This window comes from Vicugna pacos, chromosome 22 (assembly GCF_048564905.1).
Source record: "Vicugna pacos chromosome 22, VicPac4, whole genome shotgun sequence".
Taxonomy (NCBI): domain Eukaryota; kingdom Metazoa; phylum Chordata; class Mammalia; order Artiodactyla; family Camelidae; genus Vicugna; species Vicugna pacos.
In genome coordinates, this window is record NC_133008.1 from 10,653,706 (window position 1) to 10,670,552 (window position 16,847).

At 50.4% G+C, this 16,847-nt stretch overlaps 2 long non-coding RNA genes across 2 annotated transcripts in view; both read right to left on the reverse strand.

Annotated features, from left to right (window-relative positions):
* LOC116285050 (uncharacterized) overlaps nt 1-16,847 on the reverse strand; it is a 311,898-nt gene that overhangs the window by 60,035 nt on the left and 235,016 nt on the right. The window lies entirely within an intron of this gene.
* LOC140688415 (uncharacterized) lies at nt 5,476-7,239 on the reverse strand. The gene is made up of 3 exons (XR_012063093.1): nt 7,147-7,239; nt 6,738-6,779; nt 5,476-5,599 (listed from the first exon to the last, which is right to left on the reverse strand). It is a non-coding gene; the product is annotated as an uncharacterized lncRNA (long non-coding RNA).

Here is a 16,847-nt window from a genome sequence, read left to right on the forward strand (position 1 = left end):
AATGACAGACGCCTGGGCCTTCTCAAAGATATTTGGATTCCATTGGCCTCAGGCGACAGCTGGGAATCTGCATTTTGAAAAGCACCCCCATAATTCGGAAGGACACTCCCATTGGGAGTTTCCCGGCTCATCCTGTAAAAGAGGAGTGTGCTGCCCTGTGAAACTCAGTGGCCTGTGTCAGGCCCCTGATGCCCAGGTCGGGGGCTGGGGTCACCCAGAGAAAGGCCTTGCCTCGTCACCACTCCCAGTGACTGAGCAGGGTGCGTCCCTGAGCGCACGCCACACTCTCCCCAAGAAGCAGCGATCATTAGTCAAGTGGCCCTGGAGCCTGGCTGATCCCAACCAGTCCCAACTTCATGTAACTTTGTTACATGTGATGTCTGGAAGCACACACAAGAAGCCGGAAACAGTGGCTGCCTCGGGGGGGAAGACTGGGCATGCGGGGATCAGGGTAAGGAAGGGGACCTTTCAGTGATGAACACAGGAATTATTATTAGCAGTAGAATTTACAAATCTGCTGAGTGAGAACAGAGGTAACCACAGAGCATCTGGGGCTGCTACTTTTACTAACTGGACGATCTTGCACAAGTTGCCTCCGTTCTCTGAGCCCCAGGCAGGCAGCGCTCCAACACTGCTGGGCGCAGTCAATGCTACATCAGTCCGTGGACGTGAAACACCGGCAGTAGCTGCAAACTGCGACCCCAGCAGCAGCGTAAGGCATCATAAGACAGGGAGAAGCAGGGGAGGTTTTTACCATTCTGTAAAAGGGCAGAAGAACACCGAGAAACAAAGGCCGTGAGCTTGAGGCTGGCCATGGGGCAAGGTCAAGGATGAGGGTGGCATGGCTGCCCAGCCTCTCTGAGGGCCTCTGCGGCCACCGTAGGCCTGGCTCAGGCTCCCTGCGGAAGTCTCCACCTTCAGGTCCTGGACCCAGTGAACAAGGACATTCAGGGGGATGTTTCCTGCCCAGGATGGCTCCACAGGGCCACATGTGTGCGCGGAGAGAGACATCCCTCCAGGGGCCCTGGGCCGGGCCTCGGAAAACAGGAGCTGCCTGCCTCTCAGCAGGGAGTTGCCCTGGCTGGCCTCCCCTGGGAACCAGCAGCGTTTCACAGGATGACAAGAGCTCAGAGAAGCAAAAGCCAGCGGAGACGTGGAAGATGGGCCTGGAGTCCCTGGTGAATTATCTTAACTCTGGGGGGAAATATCAGAATGTTTTGGAACCCTTTCTGGAGCTTGTGAAAACAAAATTGCTTTTTTCCTGTTGGAACAAAGGCAGCGGGTTTGTTTCCCTCTCGAGGACCTAAACTGGGATGACGCTTTTGAGAGAAAGTCCGAAGCTGGGCTTCTGGGGGCCAGATCTGGTGTGTGAATGTCTTCTCCAACCCCCTTCCTCCTGACTCAGACAAGATGGAGGAATTTGAATACTTAGAGCTTTTGAAGCATTGGAGGATCTAACGATCTTGGGCCAACCCACACACCTAGCAGCAACAGGCATGCCCTTCGTGGTGGCTGTCTCTTTTAGCTGAGGCACGCCCTCCCCTGTCTGCCACGTCCCCACCATCCCGTCATACCACAGCAGCCAGCATCTCTCACACTAGGCTACTGTTCTAGCGCCGACCATCTGTCCTACCAGGCTAAATCTAGCTACCAGCCTAAAGCCCCCAAGAAGAGTCAAACCACCATCAACAGATGACTGGATACAGAAGCTGTGGTATATACTCACAGTGGAACACTCCTCAGCCATGTCAAAAGAATGAAATAATGCCATTTGCAGCAACATGGATGGACCTGGAGATTGTCATATTAAGCGAAGTAAGCCAGAAAGAGAAAGAAAAATACCGTATGATATTACTTATATCCCGATCTTATAAAAAAAAAAAGGACACAAATGAACTTATTTACAAAACAGAGACAGACTCACAGACATAGAAGACAAACTTATGGTTACCAGTGGGAAAGAGGGTAAAGAGGGATAAATTGGGAGTTTGGGATTTGCAGATTACTGATGACCATATATAAAATAGATAAACAGCAAGGTCCTACTTACACAGGGAACTATATTCAGGACCTTGTAATGACCTATAATGAGAAAGAATATGAAAAGGAATATATAGATATATATGTATAAATGGATCACTATACTGTACACCAGACATTAACACGATATTGTAAATCGACTATACTTCAATTTAAAAAAAAAAAAAAGAGTCAAACCAAATCCAGTGCTTGGCTCTGAAACACATTTCTGAGATTTTACCAAACGGTTTGCTTTCCAATTACTGATTTCCATTATTAACAGCTGGCAAAATTAGTTTCCACGAGAACACTCTGGCTCTAACTCTGATGCTATTCTGTTTAAGGCCTGTGTGATTTAAGGAAAGCTACTTAATGTCTCTGAGCCTGTTTCCATAGGACTGATGTGAGGACAAAATTGTATTATAATTATTAATTATTATGTCTCACAATTTTGTAGGTTGATTGGGTGGTTCTTTTGCTTCACGTGTGCCAGCTGAGGCCCAGGGATGGCTGGACAGTCCAAAATGGCCTCGCCCGAATGACTGACAGCTCTGACCACCAGCTGGGAACCCAGCCGGAGCTGTTGGCCAGGAAGCTCGGTTCTCCTCCACGCACCTCTCCACAGCATGGCTGTGAGGGGTATTCCAAGAAGCGAAGACAGAAGCTACGGCTCTCTTAAGGCCCAGAAGTTACCCAGTGTCACCTCCATCACATCCGATTGATCATTACGAGTGTGAGGACCAGCCCCAAGGATTCAAGGCAAACGGACTCTGCCATTGGTGTGGACCTAGCAAGTTCCCCTCACAAAAAGACATAGAAGGTAGGGGATAGCTTTGCAGCTACTTTGAAAAGACAATTTCCTACAGATGGACTTCCACGGTGCCTGACACACAGAAACCCATCGACAATGTTAATTTCATTCATTCAGTCAGTCCTTCATTCCACACGCATTCAGTAAGGTCTCGCTGTGTGCCAGCCTTTACATCAGGCTCTGGAAAGATGGCATTGGTTCCAACCATCAGGGAACTCACAGTTCCAGGTAGGAAACAGACCAGAAGCATAATGACAGCACAACATGCCAGAGGAATACATGGGGATCGGCAAGTGAACTCAGGCTGGGCCAGCGGGCATCAGCCTGGGAGGCTGGCTGGCTCTGCTGGGAAAGAGAAGTTCTTTTCACAGGAATGTGAGGCTGGCAGCAGGGCGCCTGGAGCTGCTGGAGGCAGCCCTGCCATCACATGGCATGTGCCGGTGCCCATCTTGCCCTGTGCGGGGAGGGCGTGTGACAGACGTGCCAACCAAATTTCCTATCTTGCTACAGTAATTTGGCTTCAGGTTTCCCTCACTCCTTATCAAAGAGATTCCTACAAACTCCCCATTCTGCAACACTCAGAGCCTAACGGAAGGGACCCACATCCAGCAGATAACTATGCTTCAGCATTGGAAGGGAGAAAACAGAGACGTGCGTGGGGTATTTGGAAGAAAGGAATCAGGTCCATTTTCTTGGAGGTAGGTAAAGAAGTTCTGGAACATTTCCTGGAGGAGGCCCCCTACCCACACACCTACCACAGGGCTGGTCACATTGACAGATGCTCTGTATGTACCAGCGCAAGAAATGGCAGAGTCTTAAGACAAAACTGGTAGACACCAGGTAATCCCGTTTTAAATCTGCCCCCTTCCTAACTTCCTACATTCAGAGGTTTTAAGAATTGGCCACCCTGGTATCTGTGTGACAGAAACAGAATCTCCTTAGCAAAAGCAGAGTCTTTTAATAGACCTCCAGAGGTTAATGGGCCTGACAGATCTTTGACATTTATTGGATTTTACGAGCTACCGGATCCGACTCAGAAAGCTGATCAGATGTTTCAAATCGATGGCCCCTTTGGGGTACTGTCTTCTTCACACAGAACCATAATGAGGTGACCTTGGATGCCTGAGTCCTGAAAGAACAGACAGAGGATGTCAGAATCCTAGGAACTGCTTAACTGATCAAGGCCTACACAGTGCCCCCGGGGTCCCTCCGGACCCAAGATGCTATGCGTATAGATTCTGTGATCACACATCCCTTCCATCTCACCCTGCCTGAAGAGCTACAAACCCTAGTCTCCTTTTTAAAAACCCCTTCCCTCATTCCACAAACATCTGCGGACAAGCTTCATTGTGATGTCACTTAATAAACGAACACTTCCTGGACTGCTGCCCTGCCCCAGGCACGGTTCAAGCAGAGGGGACCCAGAGAAGACTGTGACATGTGCCCCGCTCTCCAGCAGCTTAGAGTCCTGTGGGGGAGTGTTACAGAGACCCAAAGACCCAAATCCTGCTTGTGCCCTGCGATGGGTCTGGCAGAGGGGACCACAGAGTCTGCTCTAACACGTTGTTTCCTAATTGGTTGGCCACAGGACTCCCGAGCTGTGGTGAACACGTGTCATTCTTCCTGCCCAGATTCCCCTCTTCTGGAAACGGTACCCTGATTTCTTTTGGGGAACATCTCCTCCCACTTGGGTCCTTGTGGCTTTACATCATCTCAGAGCAGGCTTCTCTCTCTATTCTGTGTAGTCACGTGTGGCTCATCTCAGTTACAGAAATGCCTGGCAGACACCCACGGTCCTGGGGGATGGGGGAAGGAACACTTATTTAGGGGCCAATGGCTGTCCCTCTTCAAATCCTATGGGACAAAGGGACAGGAGGGAGATGGGCAAATGTGCATAGAAGCCATTGGTAACTGATTATTCGTGTGGGCAACTCATTTGGGGGAGAATTTGCCATTTCATGAGTCTACCTGGTGGGCAGAGACCACTGCTCACTACAAAAGCTGAAATTCACTTCCCAGCCTGCCTTGTAGCTAGGGAGATGGCACGCGAGCTAGGCTTCTCCTATCAGACGTGCCCCCTCGGGACATTAGTGTGGGCACTAGCGACACAGAGAAACAGGGACTGTATGATAAAGACAGTGGCCAGGAGCTGAAACCATTTTCAACACCAGCCCCCGCATGCAGGGTCCAGCCCTGCCAGCGTTGGTGGTGCTGGCAGCAGTGTCTGAGCCGAGCAGAGGAACAGCTGTGTAGTCTGGAAGCTGGTCCTAGCTGAGTGAACTCCAAGCCTGGATCTCTGGCCCTCCAAAAAGACTCTGGAAGTTAGCCAACAAGCAACCTTTAAGAGATAGTTTTCTGCTTCAGCTGGCCAGGTTTGGTTCCTGGCTCTGAGCAGGGGCAGAGAATACAGAGCTGGCCCTGAGCAAAAGGATGCAAGATCTGGTGAGGTTCTCCGGAGCTTGCCTCACCTGTCTTTGACAGCAGCCTGACAGTTAGCCAACAAGCAACCTTTAAGAGATAGTTTTCTGCTTCAGCTGGCCAGGTTTGGTTCCTGGCTCTGAGCAGGGGCAGAGAACACAGAGCTGGCCCTGAGCAAAAGGATGCAAGATCTGGTGAGGTTCTCCGGAGCTCGCCTCACCTCTTTGACAGCAGCCTGACCGCTGGACACCAAAGAAGAACTTGAATTTCTTGCACGATTCCCAGGGAGGGAGAGTTGGAGCCAGGAGAGAGATTCTGAACCTTCTGCCAAATTGGGCAATGGTGGGGGCCCTGGTATCCATGGTAAAAAGACAAGTGACCTCTTTTGTGCACCAGGATAAGGGAAAATTTAAACTCTTCCCTTTCAATACTTTAATAAACGTGTCTTCAGAGGTGAATTTCAAGCACCTGTGGTTAGTTGGAGGCGGGTGGGAAGAAGGATGTGAAAATGTGGGACAATGGAGTCTCTGGGCACCAAGTAAAGGATAAATCGATTGCCTATTCCATTCACTGGCCCTAGGGCTAAGGGAACTGGGCACATGGGTTAAACGGGTCACCACGGGCCCTTCATGAAGAGGAGGGCAGAGGAGCCCTGGGGTTCAAAGAGTCCCTGGTTTCCCCTGGCTGCAGCCCCTTCTCTGCCAGCACATGCCACAAAGTCAGGCTTCCAGAAAGCCTCGGGCTTTAAAAATGCAGAGTCTGGTGAATTCCAGGCATTCTGAGCCACTGTGCAGACAGCACCCTCCGTGTTCCAGCTAGGAAAGCCCTCTGAAGGCTCTCCTGGAATTCAACTTATTTGTCCGTAGGTTGTTCTGAGATTTTGAGTGGAGAATCAGAGTCTTAATTCAGAGAAGCCAAGCGTATACATTGAAAATGTCAATAAGCCAAAGCTCGTGATTGCTACGCCAAGAGAAGGCAGCCACCCCACACACAACTCAGCTCTAAATTTACAACTGCAGCCAACTTCTGAAGTTCAAGTCCTCCTACGAGGCCAAGGTTGGGGGCCCTGGCTAAAGGGATTAGTTATTTTTTGGGCTGTGATTAAAAGGTTCTAAAATTGCTTGTTTTCTATGTTTGTGCAATTCTGTGAATCAACTAAAAATCATTAACTCGTCCACTTCAAAAGGGTGAATTGTACGGTATGCGAACTATATCTCAATAAGGCTGTTACCACATTACATAAAAGGAACACAGAGAGGACGGACTGGGTTGAAAGCTCAGCCCTACTACGCGCCAGCTGTGGGATGCGAAGCTGCCTTCCTAACTTGGCTGAGCTTGGTTCCTCAATCTCTAAAGGGATACGAAATGATCAGATTATACTTTCGCTGGGGACTCAATATGAAGGGGACCTGAGCAACCATCTGTGACATGGCCTGACCCATGGGTCACACTCAGGGAATGTGTGTCTTATCAAGTCCCTGTTACGTACCAGGCATTGGGGACATAGAGACGAATGAGACTTCTCTCCTGCCTTCAAAGAGGAAGCAGGTTAGGGTGGGAGACAGGCAGTGACATTACAGTGTTACAGGTGCTGTGATTCAGAGACCGGACTATGCAGGTGAGACGGGCCGGAGGGCGCAGGGGGGAGAGATGTCACTCCTCAGACACACCTTCCCTGACCCCTGATCCCACCCCCTCAGCACCGTCCGTCTCATCACCCTCCGCGCCCTCTCCGTGGCGCTGCCAAGTGTATTCTTGCGCTTTAACCCGGTTGCTTCCCTCTTGCCTATGTCTCTCCACCCAAACTGGAGACTGCATGGCTCCAAGGGGACGGGAGGGGAGGGCAAGTGGCAGGAGACGAAGATGGACACACAGGTGGGGCAGCCCCAAGACAAGACCTGGCTCTCAGTCTGGAAGGGGGACCCTGACCACTGCCGCGTCCCCCACCCTGTTGGCTCCAGTCTGTGAAAAACGCCCCACAGATCCCGGTGGGCGTGCTGAGTGCAGCCTGTGTGTTTCTATAGTAACCGTCACCATGGCACCAGAGGCCTGGATCCAACTTCCGGCATTGCTGAGGCCCTGAGCTCCTGCCCCCTCCCCCCAGCATCCTCCATCCCACAACACAGAAAGGAGACACGGCTGGGCATTCACACTGGGGGTGTGCAAGGAGGGCTGGACCCAGGTGCGGGACACGGGATGTCAGGATTAAACATCAGATACATCGCAACGGATGCACCTGCCAAGGGCGGATGCAGCCTGAGCATTTACCAGCAATTTCAATTTGCATGGCTTTGTCCAGGCAGGGGGTGGGGAGTTGGGTTCGAACATGCAGCAAGCGGTGGAGCAGGCCAGCCTCCGTGTGGGCCGGCAGGGTGGGGCACGGCGTTCAGGGCCGGGGGCCTGGAGAAATCTCATCTTCATCAACTCCCAGACCCATAGCCTCACTCTGTAAAATGGGGAAGATAAACAGTGACAGTATCAGCCCATTCCAGATACCAAAGAAATGAGAACAGTGCCTTGTCCTGATCGGTGCCTGATAAATATTTAGTGAGTGAATTAAATAAGAATAATTACTATCATTTCTCCGTCAACAAAGCTCCAAGCCCTGGTCCCCTTCTCCCTTCACTCTCCTCCCAGCTCCACGTTCTGTTCAAACCCAGTTCTGTCACATGAGCTTCAGATCATGTTCTCTGCTAAGCCCCAGCCTCTCAAAAGAGGCCTCACAGGTTCCTGAGTCACAGACATGAGTTCTAATCCAGCCACTGTGTCCTGCTGGCCTTGTGACCCCAGGCACGTTGAGTCATTTCTCAACAGCCTGCTTCCACTGAGATCCCTTAAGCTGTGAGACTCAGAAACCCAACCAGACTGGTTTCAACCCCCAAGAGAGGGTGAGGTTAGGGTTCCAGGCTTAGCAAATCAAGAAACAGGATGCCCAGTTAAATGTGAATTTCAGATAAATAAAACAAGCAATTTTTTAGTATAGGTATGTCTCAAAGATTGCACAGGACATACTTAACAGAAGAAAAAGAATCATTGTTTGTCAGAAAGTCAGATTTAACCGGCCAACCTGTGTTTTATCTGGCTACCCTGGATGGGGTGGGTACTTAGAACTCATGAAACAAACCGAATCGGGAAGTCCAAGTAGCGTCACAAGGACTGCCTCTCTCTCCTCCTCTTCCCATCTCTGGCTTTGCTTTCTGCAGCCTTGGTCAGGCTCACTCCTTGTGGCGGCAAAAACAACCACCAGCCGTGCCCTCTCCTTCAGACTGGTTATGCAGGACAGCCTGGCTGCCTCCCATCCTGGGCCCCTGCCGAGCCCCAGACCTGCTCAGTGACCTCCCGTCCGCCACACTGCAGTCAGCACTTGCTCCCTGAGACGGCTGTCCAGCGGGGGCCAGCACCTCCCTGTCTCGGTGTGGCCTAGCCCTGCCCACTCCGGGTCCCACTTCTCACTGCTGCCCGCACCTCCCACCCCGCTCAGGCCTCTCCCTGCCCCACCAACGGGCCCGGCCTCCTGCCCTCTGGCCTTCACACACACGCTATTCCCCTCCCAGGAGTGACCTTTACTCTCCCCTTCACCCACTGGTTCCTCCTCCCTGCTCAGACCTCGGTGGACATGGCAGCTCTTTGGAGACAGCCCCCAACCCGGGCATCCAGAGCCGGCTCTCCACACCAGAGCTGTGTTCGCCAGAGCCGCCAAGGCCCACAGCACCCGGGTTTGGGCCAGGACTTTAAATAACAACAGAAGCCCCATCTGAAGGAAGCAGATGCAAGTCGGCTCCGGCCCCCCGTCAGGCTCAGGACTGTCAATGCTTTGGACTTTCCCAGAGAACAGGAAACCTGAATACGAATGGAACTCCCTCAGTTTTGAGTGCTGGTCCTGTTTGTGACCTCTGGACTAGATGGCCCAGCCCTGTGATCTAGGGCAGGGCTCTCAGAGGTATTCCTGGCACCCCCACCCTCCTGGGGGCACTATTTAAGTTGCATTCTCTGGCCCCCTCAGACTCTCGGGAGCCAGCACCCAGGAATCTGCATTTCGGCAAGCACCCTCAGATCGTGCTTACGCTCACTCAAATTTGAGAACTACAAATTCTGGATTTTCCATGTTCAATGGGGTCCTGCCCCTCATTTGCGGCCATTACAGTCGGGGCAGAGGAACCTCCCCTTTGGCGTTTTCTGCCCTGGCCATGCCACCCCCTACCCCCACTGCAGCCTCAGAGCACAGCAGGTGACGGGACCAGAGCTTCATGGGGCAGGAGCTCCTGCCAAATGCCCATCCCTGTGCCGATTTTGTTAGCACAACCTGGAGGGCAGGGATCGCAATGGGAAACTGGAGGCTCCAGGAGGGAGGTCACTTGACCAAGGTCACAAAGCCATCGATGGAGGATCTAAGGTTCAAATCCCAGTCTGCACAGCTTCAGGGCGCCCTGGGGAGTTCCCCATCAGGCCAAACTGTCTCTCCCCAAATGGAAACGGGGGAAGGTAATCACGATGTTAAGAGAAGAAAGCTCCTCTTTCTTCCTGATGAGCAGCTCCCACCACCAGGGCAGAGCGCTGGTCACCTGTGCTGGGAGGGGAAGGAGGTGGCAGTGTCCTGAGGAGGGAGGAGGAGGGTAAGTGGCTTTGATAAGAGCAGACGGCTCCTGGGGACAGGACAAGAGCTGCCACAGACATCAGCTCTGATGGACTCCCACCTCCCTAGTCACTCGCGGCACCTCACAGAGACAGGGATGGTGGCTGCCCGCCTCTGTCCTTCACCACTCAGCCCTCACGTGCACTTCCCATCGAGTTTAGCTTCGGCCAAGTATGGTCACTGCAAAGTCTTAAGCCACAGAAGCCCCACGCAACCAGTAGCTGGGGGTCCCACAGCGCTTTGCCTGGGTTTCCATCCCCAGCTCCGCTGACCTGGCACAGTGCACGTGCTCATCCTCTGGCCATAAGGTGGAGACTCACAGTGAGCACGTACTGAGCACCTGCTGTATGCTCTGTGCTGCACTAGGCACAAATGACTGGAATCGTGGATGCGCTGCTTTAACAGAACCAAAAAGCCTCATTGTCCCCAAAGTGCTCTGGGGATAGAAGCGGGAGACAGCTCACTTTACCTGGGGAGGAATCCGGGGAAATTTTGTGAAGGAAGGGGCCCTAGAGCAAGGATGGGAAAGGTGGGTTGGATCCGAGTACACAGAGATGAGAGGACAAGGGCATTCTCTGAGGCACAAACTGTGTGCAAAGGGAAGGAGGCAGGTCCCAGCCCAGCCAGTTCTGCCTCCTCGCACTTCCTGTCTGCTCCCTTAAACCTGGTGCTTCTCAAACGGAAGTTATGCGTGGAAACCCCTCACATTTGGCTACACCCGTGTGGAACCTGTGCTCTTGTATAGCTCACATTTTTCCTTAAGTCGACTCGCCAATTTCTATTTTGTAAAATTTATGTTAAGAAGAATCTTTCTCTCACAATAGCAACTGGAAAAGAGGCTTCAGTTGCTATAGATAGACGGTCCCCATAAAAATAAGAATGTTGAAAGCAAGATAATGCTGCCGAAACCCAGCCAGGGTCTGCAGCTCCAGGAGATGCAGAGTCTGCAGCCTGCTCTCTCGTCACCATTAAAAAGAGAGACTAGCCAGTGTCAGAGAGGCGTTAGGGACACCCCAGCACCCGCCTGAGACCGTCCTGACATGAGGGTTGAGAGAGGCTGGAAACAAGGGATTCCCTCCAGCGCTCTGTGTGCGTCCCCCACTAAAGAACCCCAAGATACTACTGGCGTCCCCCACACTTCGAGAAACTCTGTCCCAGCCAAAACCTGCACCAAACCCCAACCGTGTGCCTCCACCATTTCCTGCAGATGTCAGCCTGTGACTCGCTGGAGACCCTGAACTCCAGGGCTGTACCCGGGACCTGCCGTGGTGTGTGAGCACTTGGCATCATGGCAAAACCCACACGCCTGGCAACAGCACCACCACAGCTAACATTTCCATTCCTCTTACCGCACCAGACCCTACTCTAAGCATTTACACATATTGTTACTCTGTCCTCACAAAACCATCAATGACACGATGCCGTTACAATTCCCATTTTACGGATGAGAAATCTGAAGTACAGGAAGGTTAAATACCTGCCCGAGAGCAATTCCATCCTTTGCAGAAATTGGATTCCCACACACAATCTCACTTCTTTATTCATTCTTTCATCCAGCCATTGAACAAATATGCATTGCATATCTTCTACTTTTTCTTTGAAGCAATACTTATTTTGTTTTTCAAATGAAATGCTGCTTCCAGCTCCCCACATGCTTTGACTCGCATCCCTCAGTTCCCTGTGTCCTCAAACGGCCTCCAGTTGCTCCGGGCTGTGCCTGATGCAGCGCCCAGGGGGCCCAGGGGGGCTCAGGCACTGGCTCGTCTGGCTTCCAGGGGTGTTGTATGCTGATGGCCCTCCCTGAGCTCTTCGGGGATCCCACCAGACTGAAGAGAACCGGCAACCAGGAACTGACCGTTGTGGGGGAACAGAACGGAAGCCCCTGGATTCAACTCAGGTCAATTCCGGGGGTCGCCCCAGCTCCCCGGGGGACGGGCTGAGGCCTCTGCTGCATCCCAGGCCAGCTTCTGCTCGCTCCACTCCCCTGGCTCCCCCCCCAGGTGTGGTTCTTGTCCCTCCAAACACCATCTGCCTCAGAGTCTGTGGCCTGAGAAAGTCCACCTAAGATGCTGGACAGAAGCACTCGCCCCACCCAGTGCTGCAACCGGACTGTCTCCTCGACGGTCCCTCCCTAGTCAGACCCAAGCAAAGGGAGCCTGGGTGCGCTGCAGCCCAGGGTCACCTCAACCTCCACAAGCCCTGAAAGCTTCAGAGGTGGTTGGGTTTCTTTATTTATATGTTGCAGCACATTAGCTAATTAGCTTTGTTTCCAGGCTCCATTAATGTTTTCTCAAGTGTATCATGGCCTTGACTCGAATGACAGGCAGCCGCCCAGGCCGCTGGGGAAGATGCTGTCTTTCAGGCCCACGGGGATCAGCCCAGAAAAGGAGAGACAAGGAGAGGGGAGATTGGATTGCGGGGTGTCGGGGAAGGGTCACAGCTCCCCACCTCCTCCTGCCTTTGAGCAGGGAGAGTGGAATCAACATCCCCTGTCCTGCTGAAGGCAGCACTCCTGCGCCAGGCAGAGGAAGGCTCTCTCGGGGAGTGGTCCACCTTTGCTCTTCGTAAGTGGCCTGTCTTTAAAAACAGCCTACATCTGCCTCAGGCCTGACCCCTACCATTTCTTACATTTGATTGCAAATGCCTGTCTCAGCAACTCTGCAGCCTTCCCAGTCTGCCCTAAACCCAGCGACCCTGGCAGAAAACAAATGGAATTAGAACCTGTCGTCCGCAGGGATGATTTGGGACGTGGATGTGAGGACTCACGGATAATCCTACTTAGCGTAAACCAGGCAGCAGAACTTGGTTTGAGGGAGCTCCCAGGTCACTTCTAGGCTTAGAGTCACAGGAGAGAGGACCAGGCAGTCCAGACACTGTCCTTCAAAGCACAGAAAAACAGAGCGACACAGGGACAGGGCATCACCCCCAAGAGCCTGGACTCCACGCCTAGTTCATGAGTACCTACTATGTGCCAGGCCATGAGCTAGCGGCTCTCAAAATCTTTGGTCTTTACACACTTAAAAATGATTGAAGACCACAAAAAAAGCACTTTTGCTTATATTTATCATATAAGAAACTAAAATTGAAGAATTACACAAATATTCATTCATTCATTTCTTTAAAAATAACAGTAACATGGTTACCAATGGGGAAAGGACGGAGATAAATTAGGAGTATATATAAGGTTAACAGATAAAACCACTATACATAAAATAGATAAGCAACAGGGAACTATATTCAGTATCTTGTGATAGCTTATAATGGAAAATAATCTGAAATATATATATATATAACTGAATCACTTTACTGTACCCCTGAAAAAAAACTGATTAAAACACAACAAACCATGACATAGTTACATGTAACATACTTTATGAAAATAAACCATTTTATAGAATGAAGATATTTCCTGAGAAGAATGTCATTGTTTTATATATCCGTAAATCTCTTTAATGTCCAGCTTAATCAAAGACAGCTGGATTCTCAGATCTACTTCTGAAATAGGCAAGAACAAATCTGACTCCATACTGGATCCATTTCTTTTACTTTTACCCTTGCATTCTATTACTTTTGCTACAAGTTAATCACTAAAGGGATGTTGCCCATAACCTTAAGTTATACGGAATGGCCCATCTCTGGGAACCCTGCCACCCAGGCAAGGAGCATTAAGCTAAAATCCTTTTGTTTAGCTTACAGGAAACGTCCTGACCGGGCCTACCCATGAATGACTGCAGGAAGGAAGAAACTAACTCGCCCTCCAGAGGCTGACTGGAACCAAGAAATACCTGACTTCATTACCTCCCCTTTCAGTATAAAAGAAGCATGAATTCTAACTCAGGCAAGATGGTTCTTTGGGACACCAGTCCACCATCTTCTCGGTCTGCTGGCTTTCTGAATAAAGCCACTATTCCTTGTCCCAACAATTCGCCCCTTGGTGTATTGGCCTGTCATGAAGTGAGCAGTATGAGCTTGGACTCTGTAATACCTCTGCATTCAGTTTGATGGAATATCTTGTTCTGGTTAAAATGTATAAAGAAAATCTGACCTCACACAGGTATGTGACTGGAAAAGGGAGAAGTATTTTGATCCCCTTTTCAGATGATGATGGATATTCTTTGGTACTACACCAAAACTTGACAAGCGTTAGGGGCTGCTGCAGTGGGAGGTCCAAAACTACACTGATGAACTTTTCTACTCTGTCACATTAAACCCACTGGTCTGTCTTGCACTTCGAATGGATCTTTCACTCAGGCATAATTTTATAACATTGTTCATTTGAAAATGATTGCTTCACTGACTCAGATAGACCTTCCAAATACTGACACATTTCATTACATAGTGTCAAAAATTCCAATTCAGAAGCATCACCACAGTTCTCATCAGAGACTGTTTCATGAGAAGATACCAAGCTCAGAGAGGCAGATCAAGTTTTCCAAACTTCTGATTTTCCCTTCACAGCTGGAGTTTTACCACTGGAGACAAATGCCATTTGCTTTCCTTAAGGTGACAGGCTCACTTTGAGAAACATCTGCCAAATATCCAAATCTGAAAACCATGGTGTGTCAGTTGTCCTTTCAAGGAAAAATGGCATGCCAAGAAAAAAGTGACCAATCCAGCAGACAATTCAATCACGCACGTGTTTTCCTGACCTTAACCTTCAACTACCGTGATTTGGTATGCAGCAGAAATGCTTTATATGTAGCTTCTTTTTTTTTTTTACAGATCGTTAAAAAGGCAGGTATTCAAGGGCAGAGATTTCATAACCTTAATCATTTTACTGCTTCATTTAGGACGTACTTAAGTGAAACTGGTATGTGTTTTAATGAAAGTGTGTGACGCTGAAAGACAATGATTCCTTATACATTTTGGTTCCACTTCCTTGATTTGCACTAAGATGCCAGCAGTTTTGCTCACCACTGGTACAAACTTCAACGGGATGAAAAGTGCAAATAATGTCTCAGAGTTATTATGAAAAAAAGTTTTGACCTTAAGAACCCCCTGAAAGAGTCTGGGGGATCTCCAGGAGTATGCAGATTACACCTGCAGCACTGCCAAATGAGGGGGGGTCTCTGCACCAGAAACTCCCAATCTGGCTGAAAAGGTCGACCATAAACAGACACAATTACCACACGAGATGATGAGGACCAGGATGGAGGTATAGCAAAGAGAGTGATCTGATTTGCACTGGGGAAACTGGCAAAGGTTTTACAGGGTAGGACACCTTTGAAATGGGTCTTGAGGGTTGAGCAGGAGTTCATACAGAAAAAGGTGAATTTTTATACTCCAAGTTTCAGAAGGACAGGTCCTAGGGAGGTAAGGCTTTTTGAAGTAGGTACCAAAAAATAAAAAATAAACAAGAGAGTTCATATTATTAATAAATAATGTTGACTACCATCATGGAACCCCCACCACGTACCTTACACTTTATGTATGTTGTCCTGTTTAATGTTCTCCAAAAACCTCTGAAATGCATGTTAAGTATTCTCCTTGTTTGGAGAAGTTGGGTAGCTTCCTCAAGGATACAGAGCAAATTCGTGGGGAAAATTAAGGGTAAAGCCAGACCACCTGACTCCAGAGGCCGCTTTTGTTCTTCTTTCCCTAAACCAAGAGGAAGAGCCCTGTCCCACGCCTCCACTGCTCGGAACCTACAGCTGACCTAAAACGACCTCGTCCCTTCCACTCGGCATTCAAGGCTTCCCAGCCCAGCTCTACCTCCCTTGTCTAGCCCTGCCTTCTTGGAATCCCCAGTCCAGCCACAGTAGGATCCTTTCCTTTTATCCAGACTTGCTTTGGGCCTTTCTTGAGCAGTGCCCTCCACCAGGAGTCCCTATTGCCTTCCCCTTCCACTGGGATCTACTGTTGGAACACTACCAACCTTTTCAGGCCCAGACAACCTCTCCTTTCTAATCGTCTGCATCTCCTATCTGTGTTGACGTCATGCATCATGGTCTGCCTGAAGCTGATGATCGATTTATTTACCCACACTCCTCAAACCTCATGACCCCATCACTGGACTGTAGGCTCCTTGATGGCTGGGACCACACTGGTCTAAGAACATTACCTCTTGGTCCTTGCACTTGCCCTTTAAGCCTCCATTTCCCCTCTGTAAAATGGGGATGCTAGCACCCTTCCTCGTAGAGTTGTGGTGAGGATTAAATGCATTAACGTACGTAAAGTGCTGAGAAAACCACCTGGCACGAAGGAAGGACACAACCAGTGTGAAGGGCTTTGCTGTTGTCAGGACAATAATTATTGTTGTTAAATATCATTCAGGGAGCAGGGGTGAGCACCTCCCTGCCCGTATCAGTTTCATAGCCCACTTTCTCATCCCAAGGGCAGGCTCTGGTAACACGATGCATTTTAAGCTGGTCTAGAAGCATGGAAATATGTCCAGATCTTTATTACTCTGGTTTTCCTGCAAGCAGTTCTATTCCTGGGGGCTTACTCCAGTTGAGCCCCTCTGTTCTCATGCCAGCCCAACCCCCACGGACCCGAGAAGTCTGAAAGTAGCTGAACGAGGCCCTCCAGCCGAGTCGCTGGGAAGGCCCGGGCGCTGAGAGCGCTGATTAAAACTGCAGTAGGGCTGGCTCTGCATCAGCTGAAACGCCTTCCTTTTTCAGTTCCACCCAACCACCCTCTCCAGGCATCTAGGATGAAGCAGCCCCTTCAGCCCCGCTGGGCAACCCCAAAACAGAAAGGTAATCAGCACGCTGAACTCTGCGTCCTGCTGCTGTCACTTTACCCAGCAGACAAGAAGGGCGCTCCGGTCCCCGGGCTGTGCCCCGCCTGGAGCAGGGTGCCGGGTCGTTGTCAGTGCGCCAGGTTTGTTTTTAAGGTTAGGGAACAAAGCGCCCCGGAATGCCAGCTGCCTCGGGTTTGGTTACTCTGTTCTCGAGATGTGATGAGCTCTTGGCGTTGTGTGAATTCGGAGGAGGGCAGGATGTGTGCGTGAGCTTCAAAGGGCAA